Raw genomic sequence first — 26,239 nt, 5'->3', positions numbered from 1 at the left:
GTAAAGCCAGGCAGTGTCTCTGGACTTGAGGATTTGTTTGGTTTCTTTACTGAGCAAGGGGTTTGTAGAGGTTCTAACCTTGATTTTGTGCAATGGAGCAACAGTGTCTATGTGTTGTAGAAATGTTTTGTTGAAATATGCTACAGCCTGGTCAAGTGGGAGGGTTTTTAGGGGGGGTCCAGTCACAGTTACAGAGTAAAGTGCTGAGGACCTCAGGAGAGATTTTTTTTGTGTTACTATTGGATATATATTTAGTGGTTTTGTATATGCTTGTTCTACTACGTATAAAGTATATTATGTTGTGGTCACTTAAGGTGTCTGGGAATCTGCCTGTGTGAGGGTACAATGTGGGGCTGTTAGTTAGGACCCAGTTAAGGATGGATGTTTTATCACATCTAGTTGGAATTTGGACTAGCTGCTGGTAGCCATGGAGATTTATTAGATTACTTGGTGGGTCTGATATACAGGTGAACCAATCTAGGTTGAAGTTCTCCAGAATAAGGGTTTCTTGTGAGTATGTGGAAGAACACCAGGATAAGAAGTCTTCAAGGCTAGCAGGTGTATTACCAGGTGGAATATAGATCACAATTGTGGTGATGACCTTTTTAGGGTGAAGTTGAAGTTGTGAGATAAGTATGTAAGTTGGACTTGTACAGTAAGGCAGTTCCACCCCCTTTACGAAGTGGTCTGTCTTGTCTAATGATATTGTAGTCGGTAGGGAGAACTTCTGAGTTAGCTATAATTTTATTTAGCCAGGTTTCTGTTAAGGCAACTATGTTTGGGGAGTAGTGTTCTATTGTGGCCTGGGGTTCAGGTATTTTATTTTTGATACTTCTAATATTAATATTTAGCATTAAAAGATGATTGGTTTTGCTGCTGTTGTTGATTTGCCCAGGGATGAAGAAAATGGGGGTGTTATGTTATGACATTTGTGTTGGAGCAGTTTGTGTTGGACAGGATGGATTTGAGACTGGATTGGGGTGGATATCCCCACTTATGGTGAGCTTGGTGTTAAAATGGTGATACAGGTGTTGGAGTTTGGTGAGGAGTGTGAGAAAGTATTCTGTTTTTTTGGAGTAGGAATGAGAGCATATGTGTTTAGTTCTGAATTGGTCCATTATGTAGTTCTTGAACAATTGTGGGCAGATATTATTATAATGTGCGGTGTCTGTATATGAGAATGCATAATGTAGTGTTGTGCTACTAGGTTTAGGGATATTGCTAGAGTGATAACTTGTGGTGTTGTAAAGAATTATGAGAAGACAGACTAGACTTAGTTGGTTGATAGTCATGGTTATAAAGTTTAAGCTGGTTCTAGGTGGGGGGTCTGAATAGGAATTATTGGGTTGCACTATATGTAAATGGGGAAGTAGTGTGGGTGATGTAAAAAATGCCTAGTGAGAATGAGAGTGATTGGGAGTATTTTGTCTGGAGCAAGTTGGTGTGGTATAATGTGATATGACTTCACGAGCTGTGATTGGTAGAGGTGATGTGAGGGTAACGTTCGGGCAAATGGAGTGGGGCAAAGCCCACCAAGACAAGAGAAAAAAGTAAGTATTACTTTACAAATCTGAACACTTTAAACAAATTCCTGAGATCTAATGGCTTACCAGCAACCAGAATGTAATTGCTGAAGAGCACTTGTTTCCTGGTGGTAGACTAGAAATGTAAAGATGGTTCCTTACTCGGAAGGATTCTAACACAGACTTAGTATTGAGGGAGGGAGATAGCACAAGGGGTATAAACCAGAGCCCACAAAGTCAAGAGAAAAAATGAAGTATTACTTTACAAACATGAAACTTTAAACAAATTCCTGAGATCTAATGGCTTACAAGAAAGCAGAATGTAATTGCTGAAGAGCACTTGTGTCCTGGTGGCATGGCTGGCTTTAGGCATAGGCGACCTAGGCGACCGCCTAGGGCACCGTACAGGCTGGCCTCGGAAAGGGTGCTATTTTTAAGTATTTTAATTAATAAAATTTGCATTCTTCTTGCCTCCCTGTTCAGGAAGCCTGAAGCACAGTGTGAGAGGGGTTGAGCGTCCTGTCACTTACAGCTGCAGGTTGCCCCGGAGACTAAAAAAAAAAAAAAAAGGAAAAAAATCGCGGTACATGAATCTGGAACATCAACATACATGCGTCATGACACCAGCATGGACGTAAATACATTCTTCAGGCCTGCAAGTAATTTAAACTAGCAGTTCTTTTAAGCCAAGTCTATGTGTCCGCGTGTAGCCATTTGCTTTAGAAAGAAGGTAAGTGTATGCATGTTTGTGTTTGTGTAATTTAAGCCACTCACTTCTGTATGAGAGAGAAAATGTTTGTGTATATGTATGTATGTATGTGTATGGAATTTAAATGTAGCTGTTCTGTTTGTATGAGAGATAGTTTGCGTGTGTGTTAATGTGTGAGAGTAGATGCATGTACATGTGTGTTGCTGATATGGTGAAAGTCTGTAGCAAAATAGCTTTATCTGTGATGATTATACACTTATAAAATATTGCATGTAGTGCATTTTTAAATCTGTCCAGAAGCAGACCAGGCAAACAGAGAGAAGGTAGGTGTGTGTGTGTGTGTGTGTGTGTGTGTGTGTGTGTGTGTGTGTGTGTGTGTGTAATGTAAACTTAGTGGTTCCATTTGTTTCTGTATGAGAGAGAAAAGTGCATGTCTGTGTTGTATGAGAGAGTAGAATAGGACTGTGTAGAATTTAAACTAGTTAGTTGCTGTATGAAAGAGAAGGTGTGTGTGCATGTCTGAGTGTTGCTATGTGAGAGAGTAGGTGTGTGTTGCTATGTGAGAGTAGGGGTGTGTGTGTGTGTGTGTGTGTGTGTGTGTGTGTGTGTGTGTGTGTGTGTGTGTGTGTGTGTGTGTGTGTGTGTGTGTGACCATGCACATATGTATGTGTTGGTGCATTGGAGGTGGAGGGTGCAAAAAGGTACAGATCTTCTGGAAACTTTGTTACACCCAAGCATGTAGTAGATGATGTCAAAAGATTACTAATTTTAGCCCATGCAGCATGGGTGTGGATGCAGATATTATAAGCAAGGGCACTCATTTTCCATTCTTCTGAGAAAATACCATAAAGGTCTGGAGTTTGAGATTTATGAGTACTGGAAAAACACAAGATTTCATGGAATTTGTTGTTCTTGACCAGAGTGTTCATTCACTATAGCCTGCATTTCTTGTTAAATTTACTACTTGTAAAACCATCAGTTTGATTTACTGATCATTCTGTACCTAGAAGTTTTTTTTTTTTTTTTTTATAATACATATAATCACTAAAATATTCACTGAACATTTTCAGGTATAATTCTCCAAACCTAGTTGAATTTTTTTAGTAGTAGTAAATTGGTGGCTAAGTCATCATTTTGTGACAGTTTTAACAGCTTGGCTTGAAATGACTGATCTTTTTTACATCAGTGATGTGGTCCACAGTTTACAGCCCATGTGGTAGGCACTCCTGGTCCCACGTGTCAGTTTTTCCACGTTTACATAGTCTTGGCTTACAGATATTCGGGTAGTTTATATTGCTACATTGTATATATCAAGTTTATTGGTATACATTTGCCCATTCCTGTAACCTTGTGATGCCCCTTCTTCTTCTGTTCTCTATACCTTTTTATGACGACTGCTGTACATCTTCGTGTATTTTGCAGACATTTTCCTCTTGCCTCTCTGCACTGTCACTTACCTGGTTGGTCCTAAAACTTCTCATTTTGATACAGCACTTGCAACTGTATTTTAAGTACAGCTTCCATTTGCTCTTTACTATTACAATGTGTATCCATTTATTCAACCAGTTTTTAATCTAGTGTATTAAAATCAAATGTGGGGCTCAGTGTTAGACTGATCCACACACCCCTTTCATATAGCTCAGAGATCTCTGTATCTTGAGGATGGGCAGATAATGGAAGATACCACAGTCTCAGCAATAATATGGAGTTCCTCATTTCTTTGAACAAGCACCTGTGTGACTAAACAAGTGTTGCAAGCAAAGCAGACATTCATGATGAAAATAGCCACAAATGTTTATTGGAATGTAATTGGTTAACAGAAATAAGGGCATTTTCTTTCCTTGCGATGGAACAAGGAGGCGACCAAGTCATTACAGTTCCTTGATGCTCTACATATAAGTGGATTATTCTACTTTAGACTGCATTTCAAGGATTATGGTGGCTGTTGTTAAGACGGCTGCAAAAAAGAGCTTTTGTCTCCAACATTGTTATACATTTGACAGTGTGAAGTGATAATGCACTCATGCTCATGGCTAATATGTTACACTTGTAAATATCTTCAGTTTTTGCAGTGAAAGACTTGAGTAACATGACCTCTGGAGTTTACTAAAGTATTTGAAAGCATGTTATCTGGTGTCATTGCTGCAGTTTGCTTTGCTTTTATATCACTGTTTTGTGTCTTATCTTTGGATCCACCCGAGCTTAGTCTGAAATTGGTAATTTATGATCATCACTGTACTTCAGTAAACAAACACAAAGTAAGTAGCTATGTCATATGAATAACTGTGGAAATGTATTGGCAACTCTTAGTCAGCTCTCTTTGTCAGCCCATCCATTCTGACATCTGCATTTCTTAGATGTTCACAAGGAAGACATTTCTTCCTTTTTTAATTTCTCCATATCTTTTGGGTTTCTAATACCATGACGGGAATGGACCCTATTCCTAAGTCAAAGTATAAGTTCATGAAATTAGGATTGTTTCAATCTTTGATGTCAGCCAGAAGTGCTCTTTGCAGGACCCGCAGTGTTCCCAGTAATGACGCCTTCTGCAGTTTGTATGGAGTTACATGTATCAGAGACATATCTAAATAAGATTGTAGATTCTTTTTTATAAGACCCATTGCTCCTACTACTATTCTAACTGTCTGAGTATCTTTTCTTCCACATTATTCTTGTTTCTGCCTGCAAATCCTGATATTTTATGACTTTGTGTCTCTCTCTGTACACAAGACACTGTAGTCACTGGTGTAGCGATTTCAATGATCAGTGCTACTTTTGTCTTCTATTCAAGGACCACTATATATGATTTTCTCGCATCTGTCTTTTGAACTGTTGGTAATGGGTGATCCCACGTGATGTAGAACATCATCATTCTCTAGGATGCTTTGTGGCTCATGTTTCCAGTGTTTTTCAGCTACTTCACTATTATAATGTTTGCACAATCCCCAGTGTAACAGTCTTGCCACATTATTTTGCCTTTCAGTATACAGTTCTTCTGCCATTAGTATATCACAACCTGCAAAAAGGTGTGCAACCATTTCCAATTCTGTTTTACAAAACCTGCATTTGTCTGTTTCTTCCACGTGTTCAATGGTCTTTGTAAACCAATGTATATGTAGCCCACTATCTTGGGACGCCAATATTAACCTTTTGTCTTTTGGTTTGAATTCGCCTCTCCTTAACCATTCCTGTGTTTGATCCTGATCAACAAGAGGTTCTTCCAGGAGTTTTCTATACTTGTAACTACATTTACGCATTTTCCACATTTCTTGCCTTCTCATGTGATCCTTCACTTATATTATTTTTTTTTTGTTTTTTGACACATTCGGTTGCTGCCTGATTTTTATCTACCTGTGGTTTGATTTCCATTACTGCTTTACGCAGATATGCTTCTGCAAAACATAGAAGGGAAGTCATCTTAGATTTATTCTCCTCATGTTTCAAAACTTTGACTATGTTTGGGTCTTGTGAGGTCAATAGATATGTATGCAGTCCCACAATTGCAGATCTGTACATGTAATCAATTTCAAGGAGGCCCATTCCTCCTTTGGAATGGGGAATACATAATCTTGGTATGCACTGATTTTTATAAATCTTTTGATGAGCATGAAGCATCCTACTTGTTTTCCTGTCTAATCTATCGAACACTTTTTGGGGTCAGTCAATCACTCCAAAGGTTTAACTTAGGACAGGAAGTGCAAATTGGTTTATAGCTTGAATTTTGTTCCTAGATGTCAAAGCTGTTTTCAGAATTAATTTAAGTCTTCTAAAATATACCTTACTAAGTTTTATTCACATTTGTTCATGTTTTATTGTTGATCCTTCATCAGTTCCCAAATATTTATACACTCCCTTGTTCAAGTTCTTTTATATCACGTTCTTGTCCCCAAACTGATGTTTTCTTGGTGCTTCAGCTGTTCTACATTAAAGGTTGCTTTTGCACATTTATCAAGACTAAATGACATTCTTATATCATCTCAAAAAAATGTTGATTACTTGCAGTTGTGCTTTCAGTTCCTCATCGGATGAGCTATACAGTTTAAATCATTGACACGGCCGACTTTAGGCATAGGCACACTAGGCGACCGCCTAGGGAGCTGTAAAGGCCAGCCTCTTAAAGGAAGCAGTTTTTATTTATTTTAATTAACAAAGTTTGCACTCTTCTCAGTGCCAGCCTCTTAAAGGGCGCAGTTTTTAATTATTTTAATTAACAAAGTTTGTGCTCTTCTGGGCGCCCTGCTGAAGTGTAACTGGAAGCCAGAACTATGGGGGAGGGGGGTGAGTGCCCTCCCACTTACAGCTGTAGTTTGGCCAGGACAGTTTATCAAGAGTCTGCTGTAAGAGGAATGTCTTTTTCAGCAGATCCAATGCAGAATGGAATGAAGTACAGGAGGAATGTATTTTTGCAGCAGATCCGATGCAGATGGAATGAAGTACAGGAGGAACGTATTTTTGCAGCAGATCCGATGCAGACGGAATGAAGTACAGGGATGGCTCAAATGCGAGCGAGCAATTTCTTTTTGCAGCAGATCTGATGCAGAATGGAATGAAGTACAGGACTGGCTCAAATGCGAGTGATTTATTGTTGCAGGATGAAATGAAGTACAGGGTGAGTTCTGGTGGGGAATGAAGTAAGGTAAGGAAACTAGGGGTGCGTGTGTGTGTGTGTGTGTGTGGTGGGGAATGAAGTAAGGTAAGGAAACTAAAGGTGTGTGTGTGTGGGGAATGAAGTAAGGTAAGGAAACTAGGGGTGCGTGTGTGTGTGTGTGTGTGTGTGTGTGTGTGGTGGGGAATGAAGTAAGGTAAGGAAACTAAAGGTGTGTGTGTGTGTGTGTGTGTGTGTGTGTGTGTGTGTGTGTGTGTGTGTGTGTGTGTGGTGGGGAATGAAGTAAGGTAAGGAAACTAAAGGTGTGTGTGTGTGTGTGTGTGTGTGTGTGTGTGTGTGTGTGTGTGTGTGTGTGTGTGTGTGTGTGGTGGGGAATGAAGTAAGAGTGTGTGTGTGTGTGTGTGTGTGTGTGTGTGTGTGGTGGGGAATGAAGTAAGGTAAGGAAACTAAAGGTGTGTGTATATGTGTGTGTGTGTGTGTGTGTGTGTGTGTGTGTGTGTGTGTGTGTGTGTGTGTGTGTGTGTGTGTGTGACTGGTCATGCTGAGATCTCTACCCTGTTAACCAAAGCGTACATAAAATAAAAAAAATAAAAATTATAAAGTGAAACATGGCTGCCTGTGTTGCCTAATATCCACCTGATAACATTTGTGACTAAAGGGAATATAATTGGACACACAATGACTATAAGTCATTTCTTCAATTTTGTTAATTTTAAAAAGTGTGTGTAGGGGGGATAAAAAGAAACCAAGAGTAGACCATGGTGGGTTGGGGAATGGTTTGAAAATTTAGGTGCTGCAAATAGAAAGTTGCAGAGATAGGGATTTATAGCCCAGTTCTCATCCGTTTCTGTTACCATGACATTAACTATGAAAGCAGCAGAACATTTTGCAAAAAATGCTAACAGAGAAATATAAATGGGCATATAAACAAATAAACATGCACAGATTTTATATATATATATATATATATATATATATATATATATATATATGGATCACCTTTATATCCTCGAAATCACATTTCGCCGACACACTAATCACCGACACCAAAAGACCGACAACAAAAAATACCAACAACGCAAAACACCGAAAACCATTACACCAACACACTACACGTAAACAACACAGTACACTACATAACATATCCACTATCCCTAACCCAAACCCTAACCCTAAGGTCCGACACTACCGCACACTTACCCTACCTGCACCCTAACCCTAACTCACTTACCCACCCCTAACCCCAAGATCCGACACTACCACGCACTCACCCTGCCTGCACCCTAACCCTAACTCACTTACCCACCCCTAAACCCACAGTCCCTCACTATCGCACACTTACCTGTCTGCTCCCTAACACTAAATCCCTCACTCGATCGCACACTTACCGAGTCCGTCGGGTTCTCACCTTGTCGGTCATCTGCATTGTCGGTGTTTTCGTCCCGTCGATTCGTGTCGTGAAACGTTGTCGGGCATCTGAAGGTGACCCATATATATATCTATATATATATATATATATATATATATATATATATATATATATATATATATATATATATATATAAAATAGAAAGAAAGAGAGCTGTTGTATGGTGCTCATGTTGTGATAGTGTTTATCTGTGATCTGCATATAAAGGCCAACATATTAAACTATGATAACTTCTGAGTCACCAGGCTGACTTATAACTAAATGAGTGCTTGATGTGAAACTAAATGAATATAATTCCTATATGACACCTTGAATCCCAGTACCTCTAAAGAAACTTCTTAGCCCCACTTGCACAAATCTACTTACTCAAGTACATATATCATTGAAATACATGTACCAAACTTAGGTGAGTTTCTTGCAATGACAACAATGACAAAGTAAAGACAGCAGAATCTACATTTTAAGGGTGGATAAGGGTTCTGCACTCCTAAGTATGTCCTCCTTTGTATGAGATGCCTAGCAACTATGAACTTGTTGTCAGTTTTAGTCATTTCTTATTGCAATATTACCAGTTTACCAATTTTTAATGTAATATAGGCAATTAATTCTTCAAGGGCAACAGGCACTGAATTTGTAGATGAAACATTAGATGTAAAGTTGTTTGCCACTGGCAATCTCTTCATTAGTTACAGATTTCTTTAATGTGGAATTGTTCAGATGATTTGTCTTCTGCAGAGATTGTTTGTATTGAATGATATTGGCGAATTGTAATGACAGAAGTCTGAGTAACCTTTTATGGTTGAAATTTTTTGAAATGGGTAGTTTTGCCATTATTGTTTTATATGTTTTGTTTCTTTGCTTATTAAAAGAATGCTTAAAACTACAAATTTAAAACACAGTCTAACAAGTGGTGCTGTATTACATAAGGAATATAACTGAATGCAGTCAGGAAGTTGAATCAAAGAACAAATACATGTATGTATGGCCGTAAAAATGTATGCAAGGAGTCTGTTTTGAAAACAGCCCAAATGTAAACTTAATCCTCCAATGACCAGATGCATTTTCTATAAATATGGGTTTGCATGCAATTTCAGTGGCACAGAATTTTACTGTTCATGCCAAGTCTGTTTTCATTGCAAGATTGAATTGTTTATCAAATGGTTATCTGTGTTTGTGCTATTCTAACTTAAGCTTCTGTACACAGGGAGGAGAGAGGTTGCTATTCTACTTTCCTGAGCTGTAAGGTTTGCTCGCCTACCCAGAGTAAATTAAGCTGTTTAGATTAACCTAAGCAACCCTTTGAAGCAAGGAACATAGGCTTCTATTTACTGAAGACATGACTTTTATAGTAAAGTATGTCTGAAGGAGCAACAGATAAAGCAGGTTTATTAAAGGAAATTTCCATCATCACTTGGAGTTTAAACTACATTACAAGGTATCATTTCTTCTATGCATTTAAATAATAAAAGGAAATGACTGGACTGGCTTTTTTGAGGAGTAAATGGCTGGAGTGGCTTTTTTGGGGGAGTGACCTACCTGTGGGCGTGGCTCGTAGGGGTGTTTTATGAGTATGACATGGGTGGGGCTTAAGGGGTGCCGGAGCACTACTTCGCACAGGGCACCATATCAGCTAAGGCTGGCCCTCCCTGGTGGGAGACCAGAAATGCAAAGATAGCTCCATACTCAGCAGAATTGTAATATAGACTTAGTACTGGAGGAGGAAGAGTTCACAAGGGGTGTAAACCAGAGCCCACCAAGGCAAGAGAAAAAAGTAAGAATTACTTTGCAAATCTGAAAACGTTAAACAAATTCCTGAGGTCTAATGGCTTACCAGCAAGCAGAATGCAATTGCTGAATAGCAGTTGTGTCCTGGTGGGAAACGAGAAATTTAAAGATGACTCCATACTCGGCAGGATTTAAATACAAACTTAGTATTGGGGGAGGGAGATAGCACTGGGGGTGTAAACCAGAGCCCACCAAGACAAGAGAAAAAAGTAAGTATTACTTTACAAATCTGAACACTTTAAACAAATTCCTGAGGTCAAATGGCTTACCAGCAAGTAGAATGTAATTGCTGAAGAGGACATGTGTCCTGGTGGGAGACTAGAAATTTAAAGATGGCTCTATACTCAGCAGGATTCTAATACAGACTTAGTATTAAGGGAAGGGAGAGAGCACAAGGGGTGTAAACCAGAGCCCACCAAGACAAGAGAAAACAATAAGTATTACTTTACAAATATGAACACTTTAAACAAATTCCTGAGGTCTAATGGCTTACCAGCAAGCAAAATGTAATTGCTGAAGAGCACTTGTGCCCTGGTGGGAGACTAGAAATTTAATGATGGCTTCATACTCAGCAGAAATTTAATATAGACTTAGTATTGCGGGGCAGAGATAGCACAAGGGGTTTAAACCAGAGCCCACCAAGACAAGAGAAAAAAGTAAGTATTCCTTTACAAATCTGAACACTTTAAACAAGTTCCTGAGGTCTAATGGCTTACCAGGAAGCAGAATGTAATTGCTGAAGAGCACTTGTGGCCTGGTTGGAGACTAGAAATGTAAAGATGGCTCCATACTCAGCAGGATTCTAACACAGACTTAGTATTGGCGGAAGGAGATAGCACAAGAGACGTAAACCAGAGCCCACCAAGACAAGAGAAAAAAGTAAGTATTACTATACAAATCTGAACACTTTAAACAAATTCATGAGGTCTAACGGCTTACCAGCAAGCAGAATGTAATTGCTGAAGAGCACTTGTGTCCTGGTGGGAGACTAGAAATCTAAAGATGGCTCCATACTCAGCAGGATTCTACCATAGACCCGGAGGGAGATAGCACAAGGGGTGTAAACCAGAGCCCACCAAGACACGAGAAAAAAGTAAGTATTACTTTACAAATCTGAACACATTAAACAAATTCCTGAGGTCTAATGGCTTACCAGCAAGCAGAATGTAATTGCTGAAGAGCACTTGTGTCCGGGTGGGAGACTAGAAATGTATAGATGGCTCCATTCTCAGCAGGATTCTAATAAAAACTTAGTATTGGGGGAGTGAGATATCATAAGGGGTGTTAACCAGAACCCACCAGTACAAGAGAAAAAAGTATTACTTTACAAATCTGAGAACTTTAAACAAATTCTTGAGGTCTAATGGCTTACCAGCAAGCAGAATATAATTGCTGAAGAGCACTTGTGTCCTGGTGGGAGACTAGAAATGTAAAGATGGCTCCATAATCAGCAGGATTCAAATATAGACCTAGTATTGGGGGAGGGAGGTAGCACCAGTGGTGTAAACCAGAGCCCACCAAGACAAGAGAAAAAAATATTACTTTACAAGTCTGTACAATTTAAACAAATTCCTGAGGTCTAATTGATTACCAGCAAGCAGAATGCAATTGGTGAATAGCACTTGTGTCCGGGTGGGAAACTAGAAATTTAAAGATGGCTCCATACTCAGCAGGATTCTAATATAGACTTAGTATTAAGGGAAGGAGATACCACAATGGGTGTAAACTTGAGCCCACCAACACAAGAGAAAAAAGTAAGTATTACTTTACAAATATGAACACTTTAAACAAATTTCTGAGGTCTAATGGCTTACCAGCAAGCAGAATGTAATTGCTGAACTGCACTTGTGTCCTGGTGGGAGACTAGAAATTTAAAGATGGCTCCATACTCAGCAGGATTCTAATATAGACTTAGAATTTGGGAAGGGAGATGACACAAGGGGTGTAAACCAGAGCCCACCAGGACAAGAGAAAACAGTAAGTATGACTTTACAAATCTGAACACTTTAAATAAATTCCTAAGGGCTAATGGCTTACCAGCAAGGGGAATGTAATTGCTGAAGAGCACTTGTGTCCTGGTGGAAGACTAGAAATTTAAAGATGCCTCCATACTCAGTAGGATTCTAATATAGACTTAGTATTGGGGCGAGATAGCTCAAGGGGTTTAAACCAGAGCCCACCAAGACAAGAGAAAAAAAGTAAGTATTCCTTTACAAATCTGAACACTTTAAACAAGTTCCAGAGGTCTAATGGCTTACCAGGAAGCAGAATGTAATTGCTGAAGAGCACTTGTGTCCTGGTTGGAGACTAGAAATGTAAAGATGGCTCCATACTCGGCAGGATTCTAATATAGACTTGGTATTGTTGGGTGGGAGATAGCACAAGGGGTGTAAACCAGAGCCCGCCATGACAAGAGAAAAAAATATTACTTTACAAATCTGAACACACTGAAGAGCACTTGTGCCCTGGTGGGAGACTAGAAATGTAAAGATGGCTCCATAATCAGCAGGATTCTAATATAGACTTAGTATTGGGGGAGGAAGATGGCACAAGGGGTGTAAACCAGAGCCCACCAAGACGAGAGAAAAAAGTAAGCATTACTTTACAAGTCTGTGCACTTTAAACAAATTCCTGAGGTCTAATGGCTTATCAGCGAAGATAATGTAATTGCTGAAGAGCACTTGTGTCCTGGTGGGAGACTAGAAATGTAAAGATGGCTCCATAATCAGCAGGATTCTAATATAGACTTTGTAATGGCGGAGGGAGGTAACACAAGGGGTTTAAACCAGAGCCCACCAAGACAAGATAAAAAGTAAGTATTACTTTAAAAATCTGTACACTTTAAACAAATTCCTGAGGTCTAATGGCTTACCAGCAAGCAGAATCCAATTTCTGAATAGCACTTTTGTCCTGGTGGGAAACAAGAAATGTAAAGATGGCTCCATACTCAGCAGGATTGTAATATAGACTTAGTATCTGAGGAGGGAGATTTCCCAAGGGGTTTACACCAGAACCAACCAAGACAAGAGAATAAAGTAAGCATTACTTTACAAATCTGAACACTTTAAACAAATTATTGAGGACTAATGGCTTACCAGCAAGCAGAATGTAATTGCTGAAGAGCACTTGTGCCCTGATGGGAGACTATAAATTTAGAGATGGCTCCATACTCTGCAGGATTCTAATATAGACTTAGTATTGGGGGAGGGAGATAGCACAAGGGGTGTAAACCAGAGGCCACCAAGGCAAGAGAAAAATGTAAGTATTACTTTACAAATCTGAACACCTGTAACAAATTACTGAGGTCTAATGGCTTACCAGCAGGCAGAATGTAATTGCTGAAGAGCACTTGTGTCCTGGTGGGAGACTAGAAATGTAAAGATGGCTCCATACTCAGCAGGATTCTAATATAGACTTAATATTGGGGTAGGGAGATAGCACACGGGGTGTAAACAAGAGCCCACCAAGACAAGAGAAAAAAATAAGTATTATTTTACAAATCTGAACACTTTAAACAAAATCCTGAGGTATATTGGCTTACCAGCAAGCAGAATGTAATTGCTGAAGAGCACTTGTGTCCAGGTGGGAGACTAGAAATGTATAGATGGCTCCATTCTCAGCAGGATTCTAATAAAAACTTAGTATTGGGGCAGTGAGATATCACAAGGGGTGTTAACCAGAACCCACCAGTACAAGAGAAAAAAGTAAGTATTACTTTACAAATCTGAGAACTTTAAACAAATTCCTGAGGTCTAATGGCTTGCCAGCAAGCAGAATGTAATTGCTGAAGAGCAGTTGTGTCTTGGTGGGAGACTAGAAATTTAAAGATGGCTCCATACTCTGCAGGATTCTAATATAGACTTAGTATTGGGGGAGAGAGGTAGCACTAGTGGTGTAAACCAGAGCCCACCAAGACAAGAGAAAAAAGTATTACTTTACAAATCTGTACAATTTAAACAAATTCCTGAGGTCTAATGGCTTACCAGCAAGCAGAATGCAATTGGTGAATAGCACTTGTGTCCTGGTGGGAAACTAGAAATTTAAAGATGGCACCATACTCGGCAGGATTCTAATATAGACTTAGTATTAAGGGAAGGGAGATATCACAAGGGGTGTAAACCAGAGCCCACCAAGACAAGAGAAAAAAGTAAGTATTACTTTACAAATCTGAACACTTTAAACAAATTCCTGATGTGTAATGGCTTACCAACAAGGAGAATGTAATTTCTGAAGGGTACTTGTGTCCTGGTGGGAGACTAGAAATTTAAAGATGGCTCCATACTCAGCAGGATTCTGAAATAGACTTAGTATTGGGGGGGGGGTAACACAATGGGGTTTAAACCAGAGCCCACCAAGACAAGAGAAAAAAGTAAGTATTACTCTACAAATCTGAACACTTTAAACAAATTTGTGAGGTTAATTGCACCAGCAGCCAGAGAATGCTGAAGAGCACTTGTGTCCTGGTGGGAGACTAGAAATGTAAAGATGGCTCCATACTAAGCAGGATTCTAATATAGACTTAGTATTGGGGAGGGAGATAGCACAAGGGGTGTAAACCAGAGCCCACCAAGACAAGAGAAAAAAGTAAGTATTTCTTTACAAATCTGAACACTTTAAACAAATTCCTGAGGTCTAATGGCTTATCAGCAAAGAGAATGTAATTGCTGAAGAGCACTTGTGTCCTGGTGGGAGACTAGAAATGTAAAGATGGCTCCATAATCAGCAGGATTCTAATATACACTTAGTAATGTTGGAGGGAGGAAACACCAGGGGTTTAAACCAGAGCCCATCAAGACAAGATAAAAAGTAAGTATTACTTTACAAATCTGTACACTTTAAACACATTCCTGAGGTCTAATGGCTTACCAGCAAGCAGGATCCAATTTCTGAATAGCACTTATGTCCTGGTGGGAAACAAGAAATTTCAAGATGGCTCCATACTCAGCAGGATTGCAATATAGACTTAGTATCTGAAGAGGGAGATTTCACAAGGGGTTTACACCAGAGCCAACCAAGACAAGAGAAAAAAATAAGTATTACTTTACAAATCTGAACACTTTAAACAAATTACTGAGGAATAATGGCTTACCAGCAAGCAGAATGTAATTGCTGAAGAGCACTTGTGTCCTGGTGGGAGACTAGAAATTTATAGATGGCTCCATACTCGGCAGGATTCTAATATAGACTTAGAATTGGGGGAGGGAGATAGCACAAGGGATGTAAACCAGAGGCCACCAAGGCAAGAGAAAAAAGTAAGTATTACTTTACAAATATGAGCAACTTAAACAAAATCCTGAGGTCTGGCTTACCAGCAGGCAGAATGTAATTGCTGAAGAGCACTTGTCTCCTGCTGGGAGACTAGAAATGTAAAGATGGCTCAATTCTCAGCAGGACTATAATAAAAACTTAGTATTGGGGGAGTGAGATATCACAAGGGGTGTTAACCATAGCCAACCAGTACAAGAGAAAAAAGTAAGTATTACTTTACAAATCTGAGCACTTTAAACAAATTCCTGAGGTCTAATGGCTTGCCAGCAAGCAGAATGTAATTGCTGAAGAGCACTTGTGTCCTGGTGGGAGACTAGAAATTTAAAGATGGCTCCATACTCAGCAGGATTCTAATATAGACTTAGTATTGGGGGAGGGAGGTAGCACAATGGGTGTAAACCAGAGCCCACCAAGAAAAGAGAAAAATGAAGTATTACTTTACAAATATAAACACTTTAAACAAATTCCTGAGGTCCAATGGCTTACCAGCAAGCAGAATGTAATTGCTGAAGAGCACTTGTGTCCTGGTGGGAGACTAGAAATTTAAAGATGGCTCCATACTCAGCAGGATTCTAATATAGACTTAGTATTGGGGAGGGAGATAGCACAAGGGGTGTGAACCAGAGCCCACCAAGACAAGAGAAAAAAGTAAGTATTACTTTACAAATCTGAACACTTTAAACAAATTCCTGAGGTCTAATGAAGCCACCAGCAAGCAGAATGTAATTGCTGAAGAGCACTTGTGTCCTGGTGGGAGACTAGAAATTTAAAGATGGCTCCATACTCAGCAGGATTCTAATATAGACTTAGTATTGGGGGAAGGAGATAACACAAGGGGTGTAAACCAAAGCCCACCAAGACAAGAGAAAACAGCAAGTATTACTTTACAAATCCATACACTTTAAACAAATTCCTAAGGGCTAATGACTTACCAGCAAGCAGAATGTAATTGCTGAAGAGCACTTGTGTCCTGGTGGGAGACTAGAAATTTAAAGATGGCTCCATACTCAGCAGGATTCTAATATAGACTTAGTATTGGGGCGAGATAGCACAAGGGGTGTAAACCAGAGCCCACCAAGATAAGAGAAAAAAGGAAGTATTACTTTACAAACCTGAACACTTTCAACAAATTCCTGAGGTCTAATGACTTACCAGCAAGCAGAATGTAATTGCTGAAGAGCACTTGTGTCCTGTTGGGAGACTAGAAATGTAAAGATTGCTCCATACTCAGCAAGATTCTAATATAGACTTAGTAATGGGGGATGGAGGTAACACAAGGGGTTTAAACCAGAGCCCACCAAGACAAGATAAAAAGTAAGTATTACTTTACAAATCTGTACACTTTAAACAAATTCCTGAGGTCTAATGGCTTACCAGCAAGCAGAATGTAATTGCTGAAGAGCACTTGTGTCCTGGTGGGAGACTAGAAATTTAAAGATGGCTCCATACTCAGCAGGATTCTAATATAGACTTAGTATTGGGGAGGAGATAGCACAAGGGGTGTAAACCAGAGCCCACCAAGACAAGAGAAAAAAGTAAGTATTACTTTACAAATCTGAACACTTTAAACAAATTCCTGAGGTCTAATGGCTTACCAGCAAGCAGAATGTAATTGCTGAAGAGCACTTGTGTCCTGGTGGGAGACTAGAAATTTAAAGATGGCTCCATACTCAGCAGGATTCTAATATAGACTTAGTATTGGGGAGGGAGATAGCACAAGGGGTGTAAACCAGAGCCCACCAAGACAAGAGAAAAATGAAGTATTACTTTACAAATCTGAACACTTTAAACAAATTCCTGAGGTCTAATGGCTTACCAGCAAGCAGAATGTAATTGCTGAAGAGCACTTGTGTCCTGGTGGGAGACTAGAAATTTAAAGATGGCTCCATACTCAGCAGGATTCTAATATAGACTTAGTATTGGGAGAGTGAGATATCACAAGGGGTGTTAACCAGAGCCCACCAGTACAAGAGAAAAAAGTAAGTATTACTTTACAAATCTGAACACTTTAAACAAATTCCTGACGTCTAATGGCTTACCAGCAAGCAGAATGTAATTGCTGAAGAGCTTTTGTGTCCTGGTGGAAGACTAGAAATGTAAAGATGGCTCCATACTCAGCAGGATTCTAATATAGACTTAGTATTGGGGGAGGGAGATAGCACAAGGGTGTAAACGAGAGCCCATCAAGACAAGAGAAAAAAGTATTACTTTACAAATCTGAAAACTTTAAACAAATTCCTAAGGTCTAATGGCATACCAGCAAGCAGAATGTAATTGCTGAAGAGCACTTGTGTCTTGGTGGGAGACTACAAATTGTAAGATGGCTCCATACTTGGCAGGATTCTAATATAGACTTAGTATTGGGGGAGGGAGATAGCACAAGGGGTGTAAACCAGAGCCCACCAAGACAAGAGAAAAAAGTAAGTATTACTTTACAAATCTGAACACTTTAAACAAATTCCTGAGGTCTAATGGCTTACCAGCAAGCAGAATGTAATTGCTGAAGAGCACTTGTGTCCTGGTGGGAGACTAGAAATTTAAAGATGGCTCCATACTCAGCAGGATTCTAATATAGACTTAGTATTGAGGAGGGAGATAGCACAAGGGGTGTAAACCAGAGCCCACCAAGACAAGAGAAAAAAGTAAGTATTACTTTACAAATCTGAACACTTTAAACAAATTCCTGAGGTCTAATGGCTTACCAGGAAGCAGAATGTAATTGCTGAAAAGCACTTGTGTCCTGGTGGGAGACTAGAAATTTAAAGATGGCTCCATACTCAGCAGGATTCTAATATAGACTTAGTATTGGGGAGGGAGATAGCACAAGGGGTTTAAACCAGAGCCCACCAAGCCAAGATAAAAAGTAAGTATTACTTTACAAATCTGTACACTTACAAATTCCTGAAGTCTAATGGCTTATCAGCAACCAGAATCCAATTGCTGAATAGCACTTGTGTCCTGGTACGAAATGAGAAATTTAAAGATGACTCCATACTCGGAAGGATTCTAATATAAACTTAGTATTCAGGGAGGGAGATAGCACTGGGGGTGTAAACCAGAGCCCACCAAGACAAGAGAAAAAAGTAAGTATTACTTTTCAAATCTGAACACTTTAAACAAATTCCTGAGGTCTAATGGCTTACCAGCATGCAGAATGTAATTGCTGAAGAGGACGTGTGCCCTGGTGGGAGACTAGAAATTTAAAGATGGCTCTATACTCAGCGGATTCTAAAATAGACTTACCCCGGGATTCATGAAGCTCGGCACAAGGCCGGCGATAGGCTTGCGCTGACCATGTGGCATGTAGATGCCGCTGTAGCTCCATATGCATATTAATGAAGGTGCACTGCCGCCACAGCCAAATGCATAGGAAATGAGCACGAGTGCATGGGGCATGTCGAAGTGCAGCAGGGAGGCATGGAAATGTCGGCTGTTGACGTGCAACCTAAAATGCTGAATATTACATTCTGCCTGCAATATTAATCACACCTGTAAGTATCCATGGATACTGAAACGTATGCAAAGAATGCAAGACAGTTCTTGCAAACACAAGAAGCAAACACAAATGCATGTTAGCGAATATCGAGTCTCCATTCCTCCAACAAATGACAATTAAAACCGTGTGCCCGTAGTCCAATGCAGTGTACATAGTTATACCAAGTGGAAGTGAAACGCATCATGTTAGTGCGCCAATAATAGCTACGTTTAGCACAATGGTCAGGGTTACCACCTGTCCCACATTGTGAGGGATAGTACACAGCTGGGCAGCTGTGTCCATACCGAAACCATTCTAAGTGTAAAATATCCTGCGACCGTATGACATAAGTATGTCCCACATTGCATGCAATAGTCACGTACAATAGTAATAGCTATATGTAACATACCACGTTACAAGAAATAGAATAAGCAAGTATACAAAACAGACAGAGTATATAAACTGCTACAACAATAAGCCAACATGTAGACATAAAACAAAAGTAGTATCCATAGTATGACCGTGGGTATGTGTCGTCCTGTAGAATCCGATTTGTGTCCGGAAAATATCCCATGCTGGCAATATGAAAATGTAGCAACCCTACCAATGGTCAGAGCATTCACACAATAACTGGCCAGCCTCTGAATCACCCACAAAACCAGTGACCTTTGGAGGAAAGGTGTTGAATGACACTTGAATGACCAATGACAGTAATTAAGAGTAATAGACGCATTTAACTGCAGAAAACAAGTATTAATACATATGGCTCTGAATCTGTCAACACTTTTCAAGTTAATAGTACTAATATTGTAGAAGTGTCTGTGATTGTCCCTGATTTGTCATTGCCTTGTCCCTGCCACTATTAGATGTGTGGACATCTGTGGAATGGTAGCCTTTCTAACAGTGAGGTTGAGGCTACGTATAGCATGCTGGTATTGCCATACATGCCTGTGAGTACTCCACATTTACACATGGGAAACTGCAAACACTGGTACTTATTGGCACATGCAATTAGACCATAAGGAGGGAAGCAGGGCATCATTACCAACATGCTGCTACTGTTGTTACCAAGATGTAAACATACAACAATGCATTCTAACTGCAAACACTGAAACGTAATGGCACATGCAATTAGACCTTAAGGAGGGAAGCAGGGCATAATTACCAACATTTTGTTACTGTTGTTACCAAGACACATACTGTGAACATATAACAATGCATTCTAAACCTGTACTACATGGTATGTCTGCTGCATGTCAACAGTACACAACAAATGTAATATACACTTATCTCACTATTCTGTTCACCCTGTGCATCAGACCATATGAGCATGTCCCTGCACCTATGGTGTGGATGACAGGGATGCAGCACAGGCATCATCATATGCACAGTGTGATAATGTTTGCCAAGGGCATAGGCTGCACCAGTGGATGACATCATGTGTGTGGGTTAGGGCCGGTGATCTGATTGGACATGTGTGGTTGTTATGCATGTGGGTGTTGCGGTGCCCTACAGATGTTTCTGCTGTGTGCATGTATGTGTGCACACAGTTCTGCCATGTGTCCAGCCTACACAGGGGTATTATTGACAGCTCCAGATTGTACAGACCAGGATGTACAGCTCACTGTGTCCGGCCATGGCCACGTGACCTGTGCCTGCCAGGGGTTGCACGGGCACTACCAGGCAGAGGTACAGATTGGCTACTGTCCGATGACACATGTCCACTGGAACCATGTCCCCACTGGGAATGTCCAGGGCCACATCCACATGGCCTGCTGTGTCCTGGTATGGACAGCGAAGCACCAGCTGCACTGCTACTGCTACCGGCACTATGGGAGTGGGCATGTGAGGTAACTCATTCATGTAGACCTGCATCAGGTGGTGTAGCTGGCCTATGTCCACGTGGCCTACACCTCACTCCTACCAGATGTTCCAGCACAGACAGCTCACACTCATGGATTGCCATGCCACGGTCAAGGATTCCAACCATGTCACCCAATCGCCTGTCCAGAATGTCAGCAATCTGCTGTTGAGCATTTGCCAGTGCCTGGATGTTGTCATTTAAAGAATGGATAGCAGCCCTCTGAAGCCTCTTCCCTTCTCTGTTCTGCCGTTCAGCACTTTTAGCAGATGTGCATGAGCATTGAAGGGTAGTATGAGGCGTCTACATTGCTATACAGTGTGAAGTATAGACACTGTGCCATTGCATGGCATCATGAGGCATCTATATTGCTATACAGTGTGGAATACACACACAGTACATAGCCATGACTGTGTGCATACACATTACATAAATACTGTGGATTGTGACCCACGTCGCTGAGGTGTATACATACTAAACCATGCTGTGTCATGTGACACGGATCACACCCCTGCACAACTACTAAAATGTCTTAGCTGCCTGGCAACCATGTCCACACATGGCAGACTTGTCAATACACCATGTCCCACATGACATTTATGTACCACACACACAAGGTGCACGGCTGACAGTGATGTCCAACAGCAGCAAGGGAAATGTATGGTATCTGTTGCCTGATGTGGTGTCTATATCTGTGGAAGCTGTACAGGTGACTACTGTCATGCTGTGACACAGTCATGATGTTCAACACATCTTATATGGTCGAATTAAGTGACACCTCCACAAGCTGTGCACAGGCTTTTAGGATGTCCAGTGTTCCACATCAACTATATAACCATTCAACAAAGGCTATAGTTGGACCATGTGGGGACAATGTGCAACAGGGTGTATACACATCACATCTACTGTGTGTTGCTACATGTCTCTGGCCATCCTCCATGGCCATGTGTGAACATGTGTTGGCCAAATGTTTGTGATGGCCATCTATCTCACATGTCTGTGTTGTCCCATATGACATACACCCATAAATGTCAGATATATTACTGTCCACATGGTTATGTAGACAAAGAGTTGTATGTTTGGTATGTGGGGTATGTTTTATGGGATAGTGAGACAATGTTGCAGCCGGAACACTACATGTCTGGGACATGTCAGATGGCACATCACAATGTGTGCACCCATTGCAGGGGCATATTCCACAATGGTGAATCCTGTGGGCTGCCCATATCCCAGCTCACTCTGTGGTACTGTTTATGTACCACACATGTGTTGTTCCAATGTATAGTACATATTCCTACATTGAACAACCTCCATGAATATGCACAGCTGTCACACATCTAATGACAGATACTGTGGTTTCATGTCAGTGTTTCATTTAGTTTGTATATATTGCACATGGGTAGCCAGTGTGATTGATGACAGATGCGACCTGTATATCGTGACTGGACCATACATTATGTGTACATGTGTTAACTGGCCACATGGTGAATAGATCTATGCATTAACATGCCTGATACTGATAACTGTTTCACCTGCAATGGACTGCTGTGTCGCATGAGGTACCTGTATAGGGGTGACACAGCAGTTTTATCATTATCCATGACTGTATGACAGCTACAGGCTGCACTGTGCATGTTAACATGTTCACCTGTACAATAGCATATAGTATGCAGTATGCACATGTGTGCATACACTAATACTATGGTATGTGATGCATATGATGTTACATTACATATTGTACAGTGACACATGCAACTAAATGGGATATAATAGTTATATGTGCAGTAGTGACTTACCAGGCAACTCCAGGCTCGGTGGTTGGGAGTCACCCACCTCCACGATGGCAGCTAGTGTTTGTGGATGCTGTTCTGAGGGGGGTCCCCAGGCTGGCCAGTATCTCCTTGGTAGGTGTGAGTGGGGGCTGGGTTGATAGCCCACCACCTGTTCTACCTTGTTCCCTGGTGATTGCATTGGCATGCTGTTTCGCATGCCATATCAGGTCCATGCAGTGTCTGGCATGGTAGGTGTGGACCCACATCATTAACCCTCCTGCGAAGTTCCTGCCACAGGTCATCATGCTGCTGGGCATGCTGTGGCATATGGCTGAACAATACCTCATAGTTATCATGGAGGCATGGTATGAGGGCATCATCCTCCAAGCGGCTATATGCTGGCAGGCATGAACGAGGCACTATCTGGAAGACATAATGATGGAGACAGGTCACAGTATCTCAGAGATGCACAGAGATACAGTTGCACATACATGTGTACTAAATCTAGTACATATGAACAGTTATCTTTGCAAATCATCATGACACTGACACGACTGACATGTTTGCGTCACACACATATGGTTGTGCATTGGTTATCATCACCATATATGTGTCACCTCATTACATTGCTCATACCCATGTGAATCTTGATGTGGGCATGTCTGTTTGCCTGTACTGGTGTTCTTATCTATCAGCACATGCCTGGATGTGTCCACAGTAATGCTGTTGACCTTGATGCTGTGTATATGTCACATATCAACACATACACTGCCTTAACGGACATGAGCAGTGACAATGCAAACATGTGCATGGAAACCTTTACATGAATGTGTTTTGCCATATACATCTACACGGTACTGTACAGCAGTTCAACATCCTGCCACGTATCGCCTGTGTTGCACATGTGATACACATGGGACAATAGCTAACGGATGTTGGCATGATGGTTATCAATTATAGCATGTACGGACAAGGTCATGCAGTAGTGTGTATGCCCTGGGCCATGTATGGGCATAGGATGTGAGGTTTTCTAGCTGTACCCAACAGCCATGTTGCCACCGCCAGGTGCATCAGTGCCACATTACTGATCCAGATAGTTAATGATACATCTACCATGCGGTCATCGCACCATGTATGACAGAGATGGCATGTGCAGCTTTGATGGACAGGGTTGCATGGTATGGCAGGAGTATGTAACATGTATGGCACAGGGATCTGTCCAGCGTGTGGCGATCCTTGTAGTAGGAAGGTGGCTGTCCATGACGTATGTCTTTCAGATCAGGATAGCATGTCCAACATCACAGTGTTGCACATGTCTTTATGCAAGGTAGCCAGCATGCTGCATAGTGGAGGTGAGGCTTGTGAAGGCTGGTGTCACCCATCCACGCATGGCCAATACCCCTTAAAGGTGATATGTGATCCGATATTGGTCACCCGAGTGCTGAGTATGCCTGTCCAATGATCTCCATGCTCATGGATGGCACCCTGTCATTACTTGGGTGCCTCGTATGACTACCTAATAGGCCTGGAGATGTCACCAGCTCAGGGAGGTAAACTGCACAGCACCATCCCTTACACACAGTGTCCATAATGTTGACCGCTGCCTAGGTGGTAGTTAATGGGTACAGAGTTATTAACCTAGAGGTGACAATGCTATAAGCAGCTGTCAGATTGTGCACATATGTCACGCACCTCACCCACAAAGCCCATTCTGTATGTTGTCCACAACACTGAGACAGCTATTGCTCCTAGGTCATGGCCATTCACATCCTTACATACGCAGATACCTCCCATTTGTCTGTGTGGTATGGGCTACAATGAGGGGGAGTACAAAACATTAACCCTGTTTTATTGTAGCTGCCACTGGTGTGATATGCACATGTCACTCAGACACCTTTTGTAGTGTTGCTTCTGTCAACAGGCCACTGGTAGAACACTCCTATAACATGCAAAGGTACATCTAGTATACTCAGTGTAGCTGGAACATAGTATGGGTGATGATGTCCTATGACCTGTCACAGGTATGCTATGCAGTGTGAAATCATCCGTACTGTCATCTACATCTGTACTGCTATCATCTATGTTGATTAAGGTTCATGGACTTGCAGACCATACTCAGCAGGGTAATAGTGCAGTGCCTCCCATTATGACTGGCGTCCACTTGTGGGTTGCAGTGGGTTTATATTATCCAACACCCTATCTGTATTGCATATTCATGCTCAGCACTTGTTCAGAACATGTAAGCACTTCATGAGCTGCTAATTACTATAGCACCCATTCCAACTCATTTCCTACAAGTACACTGTTTGTCCTTACATTTCCAGCTTGCTTACAACAGCACAAACGTACCTCACATATCTTGTGAGACATGGTTGAATACACAGGCATGTCCAAGTGTCAATTACCAGTGCTATTGCCTGTCTATATGATGAATATGGCAAACATGAGGCAATATAGCAATTGTCTCATGTACACAGTCAATGCTCACCTCCCAACATATGACACTACAGCCTGTGGGAGATGCACATATGTAGCCATGCTGGGGGTAATGCTATCTCCAACCCAGACTGAACCTGACATTCATATGGGGATGTTAAACATTTGCAACACACCCCCACTCATCATATAGTCTCACTAGATCTCCACCACCACAGGCCACACATAGTATGACTACGGCATTTGCGGAACCTCTCCATACTCTCTGTGTAGGCAACAGAGGCAGCCCGCATCACCAAACACAACACCAATTACTTATAGCCCACAGACTCATGTGTGTCCATCAACTACAGCCAATAGGGTGCTATAACATATCCAACACACTAGTCATAGGTGACTCTGTAGGCGGTCACACTGATGTCCCACTCAGCAGGCTACACAAGGCGATAGTCGCTTATATCTGGCTGTCAGGTAACAGGATCCGCAACATAACCTATGCACTCATGCCACACCTCACCAGGTACAATTTGACTGTCATTCTCCATGTTAGTGTGACTGCCCTGAGATGCAACTTCCTGGACTACATGTACAGGGACATGCAATAGCTCTCCGGTCTTGTAGCCCAGGAAGGTATCGCCCAAGCCCTGAGAAGCATTCTGCATTCTGCATTCATCCAGACTGATACCACTGTACAATGACTGAATGTTTCACTTCAACAGTTGCCTGTGCTTCTGCTGTCATTCAACAGGCATCCAGTATCTGTCTGCTTTGAATGACATGGTCGACAAAACACGATGATTTAGCACAGATGACCTGCACCTGTCAGCCCTAATACATGCTCCTATATAAATAAATCAGAACATAATACAGCAAAACCAGGTAACAAATGCATCTTCATCTGATGTAATGTGGAATGATCATATGGATTGACCTGACTGTGGGGGCAGTTCACTGACATTATGCAGAACACATTTCAGTCATGTACCAGCTGGGACCACGGCGGAGGTGTATACATATTTCCTCATGCACACCTTCACATGCACTTAACTGATCAGGTATTGATTAGAACAATAATAGAGGTGGAATGTTATATATTGTAACTTGCTACAGTTACCCCAGTGATGGTATTTTGTACTACTGGATGTAGGGTTCGGTTGTGGATATGACACCAATTTAGTGTCATTACTGACATGTTTTACTCCCTGGTGGATCATACCATCATCCTCCCAGATACAATTAGACAGTTCTGGTGATTTTGTTATGTGGTGTTTATGTATGCCTGCTGGTTGGTACACAAACATACATCATGTTCATGTACTTTGCACCCTCTATACTTTCAGACATGCTCCTTTTATTTATGTCTATGGACACATGT

This window comes from Protopterus annectens, chromosome 10.part0, assembly GCF_019279795.1.
Source record: "Protopterus annectens isolate FY-2018-M chromosome 10.part0, PAN1.0, whole genome shotgun sequence".
NCBI classification, from domain to species: Eukaryota; Metazoa; Chordata; order Ceratodontiformes; family Protopteridae; genus Protopterus; species Protopterus annectens.
The sequence above is the reverse complement of the archived record's forward strand: the minus strand, read 5'-3'. Positions refer to the sequence as shown.